Source organism: Xenopus tropicalis, chromosome 2, assembly GCF_000004195.4.
Source record: "Xenopus tropicalis strain Nigerian chromosome 2, UCB_Xtro_10.0, whole genome shotgun sequence".
NCBI lineage: Eukaryota > Metazoa > Chordata > Amphibia > Anura > Pipidae > Xenopus > Xenopus tropicalis.
The window spans coordinates 86020856-86036995 of record NC_030678.2 but is presented as its reverse complement, the minus strand read 5'-3'; positions in this window follow the sequence as shown (position 1 = coordinate 86036995).

Sequence of the window (16140 nt, the reverse complement as noted above, 5' to 3'; positions counted from 1 at the left end):
TAATAGCCAATCTTAGCCCTTATTTGGCTCCTCCATGAACTTTTATGGTGCTTGTGTTGCTCTCCAAGTCTTTTTACTTTTGACTGTGGCTCACAAGTAAGAAAGGTTGTTGATTTCTGCACTAGACATACAGAATTATATACAAAGCAACCAACAACCAATACAAGGGTTGAAGAAAAACGTATAATCTATAAGGAAAAAGTGTTGAGAGACAATGGGAATAAACAAGGTGAGAGATTTAACACAGGGTATTGCTTTTAGCAGCACACTGAAATTATGCTAAACTAAATGAGGGTAAGCTTCACTAAATAAATGTGAATTAAGAGATATTTTAAAGGCAGAAAGATAGGATTAAAGTCGGAGAGAGCTTTCAGAGAAGGGATGCAGCCCTTGCAAAATCTTGAATGCAAGTGTGTGAGGTGGTAATAGGAGAGGAGTTGAGGAGGAGGTCAGTAGAGGAGCACAACAAGTGGTTTGGGGATTACCTAGAGATAAGTTCAGAGATGTAGGGTGGGGCAGAGTTAAGAACTGCTTTGAATGTGAGGGTCAGCAGTTCGAATTTTATTCTAGATAGTAGTGGAAGCCAGTGCAGGGATTGGCATGTTACATGGCAGAGGAATAAGCAGTTGGAGAGGTGTATGAGCCTGGCAGCAATATTCATTATAGACTGGAAAGGGGATAGTCTCTGGAGGGAAAGGTAAATATAGTATTATATTTAGTAGAGTGTTCATTAGACCAAATGTGATATGATGAGAGAGTGAATTAGAATATTGGCAGCATCTTGGGTGATAAATGATTGTACTTTGGAAATATTTCTTAGGTGAAATTGACATGATTAGACTGGATATGAGGAGTAAAAGACAGGGCAGAATTGGGCCTGGTGAAATGAGTTGATAGTGGAAATGTTAACTGTGATAAACACTTCAGGGATGTTATGGGTATTGGATGGGGGAAAAAGAGGCAAATCTGCCTTAGAGAGGTTTCATTTACGGTAATGTTGGGACATCCAAGTAAGCTTAGTATCCTCTAAGCTGAGTATTGCCAGCTTATAGGTGTTACTGCCAAGGGAGGAAGTATAGAGAGAAAATAATAACTCCAACAAAAAGAGGTAAGGGAGAAGGTAATACTCTATTGTAAGAGACACTGAAAGAATGATTTGGAAGGTAAGATAAAAAACAGGACAAGGCAGTGTCACATCTCCCCCAGAATTTAGTGTAATGTATTTGCAGCTGCAGCACCCTTGTTAAAGTGGACCTGTCACCCAGGCTTAAAAAGCTCTATAATAAAAGTCCTTTTCAAATTAACATGAAACCCAAATTCCTTTTCTTATTAACACATCTATACCCATTATAAAAGGCATTTAAAAAATCCCAGCTGTTAGTCTTTTAGTGCCAGAGGCATAGAGGTGAAACAATAACTTTAACTTTCCAATTAAACAATAACTTTAACTTTCCATTTAAACAAGGTTTTTGGATTATGTCTATTAAAACGCCCACATCCTTGCCACTCTACTTGCTTATATTTATATATCACTCTAATATGACCACACAGATTTATGGCCAGATTACTCTAACCAAGGAAGTATGGGAATAGATGATATGTATGATGTAATAATGTTGTGGCTTGTGACCAACTAAAGGGCATGCTGTGGGATTAAACAGTGAGAAAAATAAAGGGTTGGGTAAACCTGGGAAGTGATTGAGTGATCAGTGACAGGAATGCTAGGAGAAGAGGGGAAGGGGCTGAAATAAAACTTGGAAGCCTATTATATAATATATACAAGGTGCTAAAGGGCCAAAGTATTTCTTACTGAATCTAGTATTGGTGGATAGGTTATGCCACTCTTTATACAAAAATTTAAGGGATAAGCAGTGCAATCAATTAGAAGAAATGCTTGGTGAGGAGAAATGTTACAATTATAGGGGCTGGTGGAAGTTTTGTGATCCTTTCCAGGAGCAACTTTGTGTGAACCATAGAGGTAAGTTAGATTGATGTTCACATATTTCCAATAAAAAGTCTGCTGAATGGAGAGGTTAGATGACCCATTACCAAGCTCACTTGTGGAGCAGTTGATTAATTTATTTCAGAGATTGTAGCTAAGAAACTAATTCATTATACTTTATGAAGGAAGATGTGCTGATCATCTACAGAGGGTTCTGAGGAGTAAGCTATGCTGTTCCTTAACAAAGGGTGCTGGGAGTAGAGTTATGTGACTAGTTACAGAAGGTGGTTCTACATTCATTCTGTTTCAGTTTTGTGGAAATATCTAACATTTCTGATAATTGCCTGAACTTGTTACGCAAATCATTTTTAGCCTCTTAACTGTATAACTAAGATTAAAAGGGACATAAACCCTTCTGTTGCTATACTGAAATGCATCTGGACTAAAAATGATATGTAGGTCCACTCACTTGCTAGGATTTAATTTTTTATTTATATATTTTTGGAATTGCTGTGATTTTCATGGAAATTCAATTCTGTGGTGGTATGGATTTGGTGAGAATATCTATCATTATGGTTCTGTAAAATATCTGACAACTCTTGAATACGGAGGGTTAGGCCATGACAAGACAATGCAGTCAAGTGATTAATGTCCAAGTGGAATCAGATAAGCCAATAACTACACATGTATCACCTGAAGCTGTATGTAAATCAAATACTTAACCCATTCTTCATGGGTGCAAACAGAAGTCCAAAGAGGCACAGCAGGTGCAAATAAGGGCTAAATTATTTACTTTTTTTCCCACAATCCCAAATAAACATTATACTTTGTTGAAATTGAGAAATGTACTTATGCACTATTAACCATGATAAATATTTTTATACAGATCTGCCTACTAATAAGTACATGGCCTACAATCTACATGCCCAGCCTATTTGACATTATTGCCAGATAACAACTTTGTTCTGTCAGCAAAAGAATTCTTAGAAATTAAGTCTATAACAAAATGAGATTCAAAGGAAAGCAGAAACAGTGAATGTTCAAATTACAGTAGATAGTGGCAGGTGTTATCAGAATATAATTGAAGTCTAAATGCCTTTTATTTAAAGGCAGTTTTGTATACTGAACATTTTGCATCAGGAACTCTTCATATAATAAACAAAATACTGAATTTCCCTATCTGCTTTATTTGCATAGGGAAACAGCAGTACCATAAACTATACATGAGAATATAAAGTTATTCGTAATACTGAAACACAGTTTGCCAGCTTAAGGCTTTTTTACTTCATCAGGCACATAAGAGACTTACTGTATTCCTTTTCTGATTTATTGATGGTTAAAACTTGGAATGCATACAACTGCTCATGTGGTATAAAAAAAAATCACAAAAGAGAGTGTGAAAAAGTGTATAGAAAAATACCTGAAATATCCTTGAGAAGCATGCAAATAAAGAATGCTGAATGCCAACTCTGCTCCAATATATGTTCTGTAGTAGCTTTTGATCTACCTTCATGTCATACATTTTACAAAATGATTAAAAAAAACAACTATGATGATAATTTGTTCATGTCAGTAGAATGGACTTGTCTGTAGAAATTGGACAAAATGAAACTTTTTAAGCATCACAAATAGAGGAAAATGTGGGTATGGATTGTGTGTGCGGGGGTCACTAGGTATAGCTGAAAAAGCCATATGGAAGGGACTGACCATTTTCTTTATGCATAAACAAATAAATTACAGTAAACTTGATGGGGCCAATGTAATTAAATGTGCATAGTTTCCTACTTGTCTGATAACTGTAGTATCTGTCAGCAGATGGCATTTACTGGTAGGCTCTTTGGAAACATCTGATTGGATGCTATAGCTTATTAGACCTGGGCAAACCTTTTTTATATTACCCTTTATATTACATGTTATTCCCTAGTTATACTAATTAGTAAGATATTATGCTTTATTAACACTGTACACTGGCCTTCCACTTTTGGTGTAGGGACAAAGTCTGTTTTTTTCTATCCTTTGGCTCCACCACATCCAAAGATGCCTAGCTGGTACTATCAATTTGCATGTCTCCCAAGGTGTTCCGTAAAGTCATAAGGAAGCGAGCAGAAAAAGAAAATTACTTCCTTCTGCTGCACGTGCTTCTGTAGAAAAGTTTCTCATTACATATATTTGTAAATGTTATTCAGGAACAATTTGCATTTGATTAATAATGTCACATAACAAGTGCCACTTTAGTTCTGCTGTTTGGTTAAACTAAACTATTTACCTTTACTTAATAGATTATCAGTTTACCAAATCTAAAAGGTTTCGGGGGTGCAAAATATGGGCTGTGATTGGCTATAGGTAGCCCCTATATGAACTAATACCATACAGAATGCTTTGTTTGGTACTACTCATGGTTTTGATGCAAATAAAGATTGCACTTTAGCCAGAAATTTAATAATCAGCACATGTTTTGAGTCCACTGGGAACAACATCGAACGGGTTGTTGCTCACAAGCCACTGGTTAGGGATCACTGTTTTGGATTGATCTAATTATTTGGCTTGAGGGACAAACGACACATTGACAGGTCCGTCGTGTGTTGATGCACTCTTTGTCCCAACAGGATTTTTAAGCCTGCCCATTGACATCTGCCAAACTTTAGACAAGATTTCTGTCAGACAGGCCTATTTGAGGGCCGATGGCAGGTTTTAGGGACCTGTGTATGACCACCTTTAGTTAACCATGCCAAACAGGAAAGCCAAACAGGAAAAAAAACGCTGAGCTGGGTAAAGAGGAGTAAAGAGGATTCCCATAATGCATCGCTCCTGCAGTGACCCTACGACCTGGACTCTAGGCGGCGCATGCGCACATGTCCCTCTTCAGCACAAGCAGGCGTGCTCCTCTTCCGACAGACAAGCGTCTGGTTGCTATGGCGACGGACTATATAAATAGTGCATGCTGCGGCGAGCCAGGGCCAATAGAAGAGGACGCAGCCCCGGACAGGCGAGTGCTGGGGGGGGAGCAGAGAACAGTGAACTGTGCGAGGGGAGCGGGGAGGGGGGTGGTTACTGCGGGGATTGGAGCAGAGCGGGGAGGTGTTATTGGTAACTGCGGGGAGCGGAGCGGGGGGGTGTTACTGCGGGGATTGGAGCAGAGCGGGTCGGAGTGGGGGGGTAGTACTGCGGGGAGCGGGGGGGTTGTTACTGCGGGGATTGGAGCGGAGCAGAGCGGGGGGGTGTTACTGGTTACTGCAGGGATTGGAGGGGGGGGTGTTACTGGTTACTGCAGGGATTGGAGCGGAGCGGGGGGGTTTCTGGTTACTGCGGGAATTGGAGCGGGGGGGTGAACCGCCATACAAAGATGCAGGGAAGGTGACAGGGGGTGCAGAGGCTGCTTTCTGTGTAGTCTTGGATGAGCTAAAAAACAGTGTAGACTCCAGGTTAAAAAGCAGAATGTGCCACTAGTAACCCAGCGTGGAGCAGATGGGGGGGGCGGAGGACGCATGTGCAGGGTGTTGGGGACGCATGCACAGTAGAGATGGTGAGGGAAAGGGTATGGGCTCCCTTTTTAAAGATGGCGGCGCCGTTCACTGAAACAAGTATGTAGTTTGTAGTAAGTGTATCTCTGTAAATCTTTCATTAGGCAAGCCAGAAATATAGCGTTTTTACACAGCAATAGTAGTACTATTTAATAGTGTGCTTAATAGATTTTGACTTTCCTTGTCCTTTAACTTATACAGTATATGTCTTTTGTATATACAGTCTTTTTCATTAAAAAAGAGCAGTGTAATATAACATGCATGAGCACTAATTCAGTGGCAAAAGACAGATCCAATATTGCATTTACATAGCCACCATCAACATCACATGCATGCAATTTCTGACTTGAACTGTTATAACATGCCTATTAATGGGAAGATTAGAGGCCCAGGACAAACAAGTCACTGCAGGAAGCACTGCTAAAATTTAAACCACTTGTTATTGTGCGAAAAGCAACAAGGAAGAAGATAAAATAATATGTCTGGCTCAGAGTACACTATGTTCTGCACTAGGTACAATTGAAATATTGCATTTGTATGAGAGATGGAAGGTATAATATATCTAGTGGTTTCCCTGCATTGCATTACTCACAGTAAGTTGCCAGTCAGTGGACTGGAATTCTAATTTCAGCTTTGATACTAAGAATATGCCACAAATGCAATATATAAGGATAAGGACTACAAAACATGTTTGGATGCACATTAAGATCTGTTAACTGCTAATCGCTATGAGAGTTGGCTTTTAGTCTTTCTTTTTCCTTTATTTCCCTTTATTTTCATTCTTATGGGAAGTGTAGAGAGATACCTAAAGGATGCACCATGTATGAACTCACAGTGAGACAGATGAATGAAAGGAAAGGAATGTGAGAACTTTTGAAAACTGATTGCTTCTGACTCTGATACCTAACAGCACAGCATCAGTTAAATCTTTTATTAAGAACCTACACAAGCAAGAACTCACACTAAGTTCTGCGCCAAGGGCTCTCCATATGAATACTCTGTAATGCCATCTGCTGGCTGGATAGTCTTTTTTCTGTCTCTTTCCTGGTACATATCTTCTGTCTTTATCAGTATCTTCCTAAGAAAAACCCAGACAAGGAAACAAGACTGCCTACATTTACATTAACAGCATAATCAGATGAACATTACATTACAGGTTTTTCGAAAAGCGCAGTTTTTTGGCAAGGATTTAACTTTTCCGTTTATGTTTTTGCAATCTAAAAAATCTAGTATCACAGTCGGCCAAGCAGACAAGCACATTGTTTCGCAATCAAACCATGAGATCTGTCTGTTAAATCATCAAACTGTGTCATGAGCACATAGGTCTGTGTAATTTTGGCAAATTGGAGTACAGTTTTAACCCTTACTCTTCCAACAACAGTGATTATTGTTGGTTGTTTCTGGTAGAATGGCATAAAAGTAGAATCTATTTTTAGAAAATTTTAGTATGATGTAGACACTAATATTCTGAAACAATTTGCAATTGGTCTTCATTTTTTGTGAGTTTTTTTTTACAGTCATTTAGCTTTTTTGTTTGTCAGCTCTCCCATTTGCTATAGTTGGTTTATGCCATAAAAGATGTAAAGTTTGCTACAGGTCTAGTCACCTATAGAGACCAATCATCAGGTAACATGTACTGGTGAACTCTTTATAACCAAGCATTATTGGTTCCTATAAGTTATTGCAATCTTATAAATAATTCACATCTCCTGTCACTTACTAGCAATGAGTATGTATTTAAATTCTGGAACCATGTTATAGGTTGCTGCATTTTTGTCCCTAATCAAAATGTTATAAGGTGAGTTTGCATAATACTGTTAATAATTTCTTGGCTATATACTACCAAAAATGTGCCTTTCGTGCTTAATACTGGCTTCACCTCAGTTGGGTTACCCCTCCTATTTTTACTCTACATCTATCACTGGTCTTGGTCAGTTACTCAGTTCATTTGGGTATCAGTATCATCTATATGCAGAAGATACTCAGATCTACTATACCTCTCCTCTCCAGAAATGCACTCATTTTTTGTCATTACTTTTTCATTCATTTTAACATAGACAAAACTGAACGGATCAACCTCCCACCCTCTACTTTTGTTTAGCTGCCTAAAATTACTTATGATCACTAAATAATGCTGCTTTCACCTTAGGAACATCTTTCACATTCAACTTTTCCTTACACAAGAGATTACCAAAATTCTCATTCATGTCCTCATCATTGCACCTCCTTACTAATCACTTCCTCTCACTCCCACATCCAGGACTTTTCACGTGCTGAACCTATCCTCTGGAGTGCTCTGCTCACGGACTGGGTGTGGGACACTGGGAAAAAACCTAATGAGCCCTGGCACCAGCTCAAAACGGTTCTGAAGCTCCCGTGCTGACCTTGGTGGTTGGCGGGGACCCCTGGGGTAGCAGCAGTATCGGACTGGGACCCCAGGAGCCCACCAGAAAACCTTGGACCCTGGGCCCACTCTCCAAACAATATTTCCTTGTTTCCTCACTCAACCTCTTTATTCTCCTAGTCTCTTTTATATACATGCTAACATATATCCTTCCATCTATTTCTCCTCCTTCTTCCCATTCAGAAATAGGTAATGACCTTGAAGTAGGCCAAATGGTCAGGAGCAGGAGGGCCCACTGACACCTGGGCCCACCGGGAGTTTTCCTGGTATCCTGGTGGGCCAGTCCGACTCTGGGTAGTAGAGATGATATAAAATAGAAAAATTGGTTTCAAAATGCAGGAAAGTTTAGTATGGCAAGATAAATAGGACCATTGAAAAGTGAAAATAAACCATATTTACAGATTATGGTGACATGCATTTGTAATGTCTTTCTTTGATAAAATAGGAAGCAGATTTTTGTTCAGATATTGTAATTAACCAGCGCCCTCCAGTGGTAGAATGCTTGCTTTAATTTAAAAAGCAATCTTTTTTTAACAAACCACAACAAACTTACATTTACTCTTGTTTTATACCTCATAAACATAGAACATATTACTTTTAGATTTACTTTAAATATAAAATTATGATTGGGAAATCACATATATAAAGTAAGGCATATAAGTAATTTGGCCATTCTACCTAGGAAGTATTTCTTGTCTTCTTGCTTCAATTATTAGTTGCTGACTTGAATGGGATCAAAATGACAACTTGTGCAGGGTGTGGCTTTAAAGTAGGTTTGAAAATACCTTAGAGTGGGCCTGAAGTAGTTCTTTCCAAAAAGGTCTTTAAGGGGAGTCTCTTGATTTTTATGGCATACTTTTTATTTCTAAATTACACTGTTTACATAGCAAATAGTTCACTCCATTTAAAAGTTTATTCTTGAACCAACAAATGTATTTTGTTTATAGTTGTAATACTGGTGTGTAGGTGCCATCTCAGTGCATTGTGCCTGAGTCTGAGCTTTCAGAAAAAGTCAGCACTACACAATAGAACTGCTTTCTAATAATCTATTGATTTCCTGCTCAATATACTTTCAATAGGACCCAAGTTGCATAAAAGCAAAACAGGGTTTCTCCTGCTTAGGTGCTATTCTCGTGTCTATCACTAGGAGCATGTGAGCATGTTTAGCAATGCAAAGGATTATTGATTTTTTTTTTCATCGTTATAATGCTGATATCTTCTCCATCCCTCAGGAAACCTGCTTTTTGTAAGAGCAAGGATGTCTGGAGTGTTAGAAATCATTGTCTCTCATTGTTTTTAATATATTAGGGACTGAAGTTCCCACTGCTTCTCATTGTATTCAACATATTTGTAGTGCCACTACTTCTGCCCCTTAGAGTATAACGTAGTTAGGATCTAAAGTTATTTTTCATATGGCAAATGGAGAAGGCTTCACAACTAGGGCTTTAATTATCCAGACATTGACTGAAGTAATGGGGTAACTTAGTAAGAAAAATCTAGTAGGTTTGTAAATATACTAAATTACATCTTTTCATTTCAGGCAGTTCAAGAACTTACTAGGAATGATTCTCAGGTATGTACTGATTCATAATCCTGTAGGGAAGGCAGGCAGAATTTAAAGCTATAGTGCCACAGTGTGTTAACCCTGTTGTCACCATGATGGTCAGTTCCACAGATGAAAGGCACAGAAACCACCAGTTGTCATAAAGCTCAATAACTTTATTCATACATCCAGGGTTTACAGTGAGCAGATTTATTTCCATATGGTGCCATGCAGGCATTCAATTACAGGCAACATTCACATCTTCATACTACCCGGAGGACCTTGGATCCTAGCAGTGGCAGCTAGGCTGGGTTATCTCACTTGTCTCTTTGTCTCTAGTCCTGAGTTCCCTGTCCCCACCTGTCTCAGCAATACTCCCTGCAATGTCCCTACTTTTTCCTACAAGCTGACTTCTGGCCTGAAGCCAATCAACCCCTTTCACTAGCCTATCTTGTCCGCTTGGGTCCCCATGTAGTGGATGATCCACTGGAAACTGTTCCCACTACCTTTCTTTTTGGGGCAATAGATGGCCCATGCTACATAACCTTAGACACCTAGTGCCTACTGCACTTTGCCACTTACCTATTCTAACTTGTTTCTACATCACCTGTCTGGTTGTCTTCTCCTTCTCCAGCTTGTGTATTCACTGTTCCCTCCCATCAAGAGATTGGGTGTGGCTCCCCTTTTATATCCTTTTACCTATAGTGCCCCTAGTGGTTGGTGGTAAGCATTACATTTCTATCCTCAATATGTAATATAATTGCCTTTGCTGCCATCTAGTGTCCAATTTCCCAATTTCTCTATTAAAACAAAATCAAATATTTTCATATGCAAACATTTCAACAATAATTCATATAATTATTCATGCACATCTTTCCAACCTCTTACAAGCCACAGATAAAATGGCAGAAAGCAGCGTTTATTGTCAGAATTGCAGTGTACTGTAGTTCTGTTAAATGCATTTGACTACAAATATATATTGCATTGTCCTGCCCTTTTATTTGGCACAGATCTGAATTTGGTTCAACCAAAACTATAAACTACTGGTGGCCAATACAAGCTGCCACAAACTTTCTCTTCTAGTAGTCTATCATGGCTGCAGCAATACCATGGTGTCCATCCTCCTTTAGTAGAGGAGCAAAGCTACTTTCTGACTGGCGACAGGAATGGACATGAACTGCTCCACTGTAAAAAGGCTGTTCTGGAAGGGCGTATTTATTATGCTGTGTAAAACTAATTCGCCGAAAAGACGGAGTAAAAAGCTGTGTAAAATAAATGGAAAAGATCGCTGTCCGAACACCGGATATTACGCCGTTATTTTCTATAAGTTCCGGTGGAAGAAAAAACGCATAAAAAAATTACGCCAGTTTTACACCGTTTATACGCAGCGAAGCCTGGCGATGTGTGGCGAATTTTCTCGCTGTTTTTTACACAGCATAATAAATATGCCCCTAGTCTTGAGTAAGTCTTTTTGCTAACCAGGGACAAATACTCTTTACCTGTTCTGGAAGTTTGATACTGTACATTTGGGGAGGTTTATTATAATCCACCCCTGATTAAACATGGTTTGAAGGAATTCAGCATTTGAAATAATGAAAGTTGACTATTAAATGATGCCCCAGTTTTTTGCCAATTAATTTATTTTTAGGTTGTTGATAGGCTCACGGCCATACCTTCGCTGTGTGATGAATACTTCCTCATCTGAAACTTGGTACAAAGAGCTTAAAGGGATACTGACACTAAAAAAACTACTCTTCAAAATATGAATGTACATAAGTTACCTATAGGTCATGTTGATCATTTTTCACGGATAGGTCTCCTTTTGTAATAATTGTTACTTGAAGTTCCTAAACCTGACTGTTTTGCCAACCTGACTGTCCCTTCTCAGCCTGTCAGTTACAGCTTCTAATGCTAATGTACTTCTGCTGCACAAATATGGGAGCCCCCTCATAGAGGAACATGGGGGATCAGATAGGGAATGTAAAAGCATCTGGCAAATACTTTTAAGACAAGATTATAAATAGCATGCAAAGACAATGTTATGATAGATGTAAAAAAGATTTAATTTTTGGTATCAGTATCTCTTTAATATAGTTTTACGTAGTTCTATTGTTTACTGGGTCTAAAAGAAGTACAATTCTAAGTATTTAGAATTGCGTTAGGTGTTTTTCCTTAATGACTCACTCATTCTCAGAATTCCACATGCCAAAGTCTTAAAGAAACCCAGCAGCGAGCATGCTATATCTAGTTTCCCCATTGAAGAGCAAAGGGACCATAGTTAATATTATTTGTGAGTTAAAAACCGTAAATGAATTGCTTTTATGTTGTTTTTTTTTTTTTTTTTACAGAAACAAAATTGAAAGATTTCTTCTGTAGCAGTGTACTAGTTAGTATGCAGTAATGAAAGCACTCCTAGACTGTGCTTCCAGCAACTATCAATATAATTTAGCAAATATTTTCCATCATCAATTATTTATTTATTTATGTTGCACCAGCAAATTATGCAGCACTTTACATTAAATTCTAACAAACAGGGATCTTACAATAAATAGCAAAACAAGGGTATACAGAATAACAAAGGAGCAGAAGGCCCTACTTGCAAGATCTTACAATCTAAGGGTGTTAAGGGTACATTTGAAAAAAAAAAGGAGTATAGAAACTGATTTATGAGACATATATAGGCTATCTCCCATAGACTTATAAGCAAATAATTCACATTTATAAAACTGATTTCCCTTTTCTTTGTAATAATAAAACAGCACCTTGTACTTGATGTCAACTAATATATAATTAATCCTTATAGAAGGCAGAACAATCCTATTCAGTTTATTTAATGTTAAGTGAGTTTTTTTTAGTAGACTTAAAGGAGAAGTAAAGGTAAAAACTAAGTAAGCTTTATCAGCTTTTTTGCTCCCCCTCCCATAAGAATTCACCCCCCCCCATAAGAATGTGTGATCTGAGTTACCAATGGCTAGAGCTACAGCACAGAAGCTACTGAGACCAAGCTAAAATGGCAGCTGCTACCTTAAACAAATGGATGGAGCTTCTAGGGCTATTTACTCAGGTATGGTAATGCTTTCTGCAGAATAAATATGATTTCTAACCTTTTTGTTAAAAAAAGAAGTTAGCTTATATATTTAATGTACCACCATATTTATCAATCCAGTAATTCCAAGGGCAAGTAGCCTGTTATCCAGAAGGCCCAAGACTTTAAAAAAAACTAAAAAAAAAACTATTAATAAAACCCAACAGGATTGTTTTGCCTCCAATAAGGAATAATTATATCTTAGCTGGGACCAAGTACAAGGTACTGTTTTATTATTACAGAAGAAATCAATTTTAAAAATGTAAATTATTTGATTATAATGAAGTCTTATGGGGTATGACCTTCCTGTATATGTTAAATAATTTCCGAATAATGGATCCCATAATTGTAGTGGATGTTTAACCACAATCCCAGAGCTACTCATGATATATTCTGTCAATGTAGAGCAACTTGTGATCATTAATTAATGAATTGGATCAAAACAAAAAGGTCCACTGCATTCCTCTATTTGTGTGGTAGATATATATAATTTATTCTTACATTATAAATACAGTATTTCCTGCATTAAATATTGCCCCAACTCTGCTCTGTTATCTTTAAAAATGAGTTGTTATGAGTCTACTTCAGTATATATACCTACTCTAAGGGGCAGATTTACTATAACTTGTTTTTCTCAGATTTATATTTGTTTGAAAGCACAACTAGACTCATTTCCACTTATCAAAAGATCTGAACTGAAAAAACACGAACAGAAAATTGTACTACTAAATCTACTCCAGTGTATATACCCATACCCCCCAACTGTCCCGCTTTTAATAGTGCATCCCGCTGTCCCAGATAGTTACATGAATGTCCCGAATTTCTGTAATAGATTACGGAAATGCGGGACATTCATGTAACTATCCAGCACAGCGGGATGCGCTGGTTGTAGCCAGGCGCTCCGGTTTCTTCTGCAGCTCCTCTACTTATACGGCTTCTTGCGCGGCGGTGACAGGCCCTTTTATAGGGTTGCGCCTTATGCTTACTAACGTCACACGTATGCACGGGCGCAACCTTATATAAGGGCCTGTCGCCGCCGGACAAGGAGCAGGGGCCCATGAGGAAGGAGCGAGTATGGGGGAAATTGTGTGTGTATGGGGGCAATTGGGGGCACTGTGTGTGGGTGGTACTGTCTAAGGGGGTACTTTGTATGGGGGTACTGTCTATGGGGGCAATTGGGGGGAACTGTGTATGGGGGTACTGTCTATGGGGGTAATTGGGGGCACTTTCTATGGGGGCATTGTGTATGGGGGTACTTTCTATGGGGGCACTGTGTATGGGGGCTACTGTCTATGGGGCAATTGGGGGCACTGTGTATGGAGGGTACTTTCTATGGGGGCACTTTCTATAGGGGCAATGGGGGGTACTGTCTATGGGGGCACTTTGTATGGGGGTACTGTCTATGGGGGAACTGTGTATGGGGGCACTGTGTATGGGGCCTGGTGGGGGTACTGTCTATGGGGGCACTGTGTATGGGGGTACTGTCTATTGGGCCATTGGGGGCACTGTGTATGGGGGGCAAAGCTGGTACATAGTTATAACTCACTTATAACTGACTGCCTTCTCTCTATATTTGTATTTTATATGTAGGAGTTGCTATATTGTTTTCCTTAGGTAGTACAGTATGAGGGTATAGTACAATTTGCGTCTGATCCCACCATTTCAACTATAAAAGGAGTATTTTTAGAAAAAAATGGGGTGTGTTAATTGGGGCGTGGCCACAAAAGTGGAAGTGGTCAAAAAAATTTGCTGCGCCGTGCACGGCAAATCTTCTTGTCCCTCTTTTCATTTTTCAAATGTTGGGAGGTATGTATACCTAGTCTAAGGAGCATATTTACTATAACTTGTTTTCTTGGATTTATATTTGTTTGAAAGCACATCTAAACTCATTTCCACTTATCAAAAAATCTGAACTGAAAAAACCTGAACGAAAAATTGTTGCAAAATTGTGACTTTTTCTTATTGTCGCATGATATTGCCAGTGTCAAAAAAACAGAAAACCTCTAAAACCATGAAGCAAAGAGAGACATTTGCCATTGTCTTCTACGTGATCTTGACAGGCTTTAGCTGGCATATTTTTGAATCTGGAATTGTCTAAGTTTTGTCGCATAATAAATCTCAGAAAAATTGTGATTTTTTCATGGAAAATTTGAGTTTTAGCGCAAAAACATGAAGCGTGAAAAAACTAAAATACGTACATTATTAAATGCCCCCTTAAATGTAGTAGAAGGTAACTGCTCAGAATCCAGCTAGCATTATAAACAAGGCTGACCCATGCAGCATTTCTGATTCCTGTTCATGAGTCAGAAAAAAGTGTTTAGTGGTTTGTCCATAAACAACATAATAATTCACTTAAAATGTTGATGAGTCCATAATGTACAAATATTAAAGACAAGCTCAGTAAATATTTATGGTAATATCTGGAAAAGGATGAAAGCTTGCTGGGAAGAGCAGGTTACATAGTAACATAAAGCTAACAAAGTCACAAGTCCACCAAGTTCAACCTGAGCAAAACCCTATCTTTATAGATTTAGAGGAAGGCAAATAGTAAATTCTAGCAGCTTCAAGCTTAATTGCACTGAGAGAAAGTAACTTATTCCTGGCTTTCAGACTAAAGGTGGCCATACACGAGCAGATCCGCTCGCTTGGCGATGTCGCCAAGCGAGCGGATCTTCCCCCGATATCCCCACCTACGGGTGGGCGATATCGGGGACCATTTAGGTAAAAAAAATAATAATCCGATCGTTTGGCCCTGGGGCCAGACGATCGGATTATGTGGGCGGCAATGGGGCAGTCGGATCGGGGACCGCATCAACGAGCCGATGCGGTCCCCGATCCGACCAGATTTTCTAACCTGGCCGATCGAGATCTGGCCAATTTCAGGCCAGATATCGGTCGGCCAGGCCGATCTGCTCTCCCCATACACGGGCCGATTAGCTGCCAAATCGGTCCAAGGGACAGATATCGGCAGCTATAGTCGGCCCGTGTATGGCCACCTTAACAGTGACATTAATCACTACATCAGTTATTCATTACGTAGAGCAGGGTTAAATGTACACACTCCGATTTACATGTTCACCCCCTTTTTCTCTCTATTTCTGTTGGGCTTCTTCCTTTTCTTTGAAATGTTATTTCAAAGGCTAACACCAGGACTTTTATGTACAAGGTACTGTTTTATTATTACAGGGAAAATGGTAAAAAAATTGAAAAATTTGCTCAAAATGAGCTCTATGGGAAATGGTCTTTGTGCAATTTATAGTTTTCTGAATAACGGGTTTCTGTAACTTCTTAGCAGTGCATTGTGTCAAAGGAAAATATGTTTCTAGGAGACTTTTAAAAGGTACTGAGCATCAGTCGGCCACCCTCTTCCTCCAAAATCAAAGGCCTTCCCAAACATGTCTCTAGGAATTTTAAAATTTGCTGAGCATCAGTCAACTATCCGTTTACTCCAAAATCAAAGGCCTGCCCAGTGAGACTGCTCCATAATACTGAAGAACTATTCAGCACTACATAGTACAAAGGAGAAAACAAATATCCGGGGCTTTCAACAGTTCTGAGCTTGGCTAAGTGATACATTGGTCGGCAAACATATTCGGTTTCCTTGGACTAGCTGGATACAGGCCCACCTACCAATCTCAGTTTTTA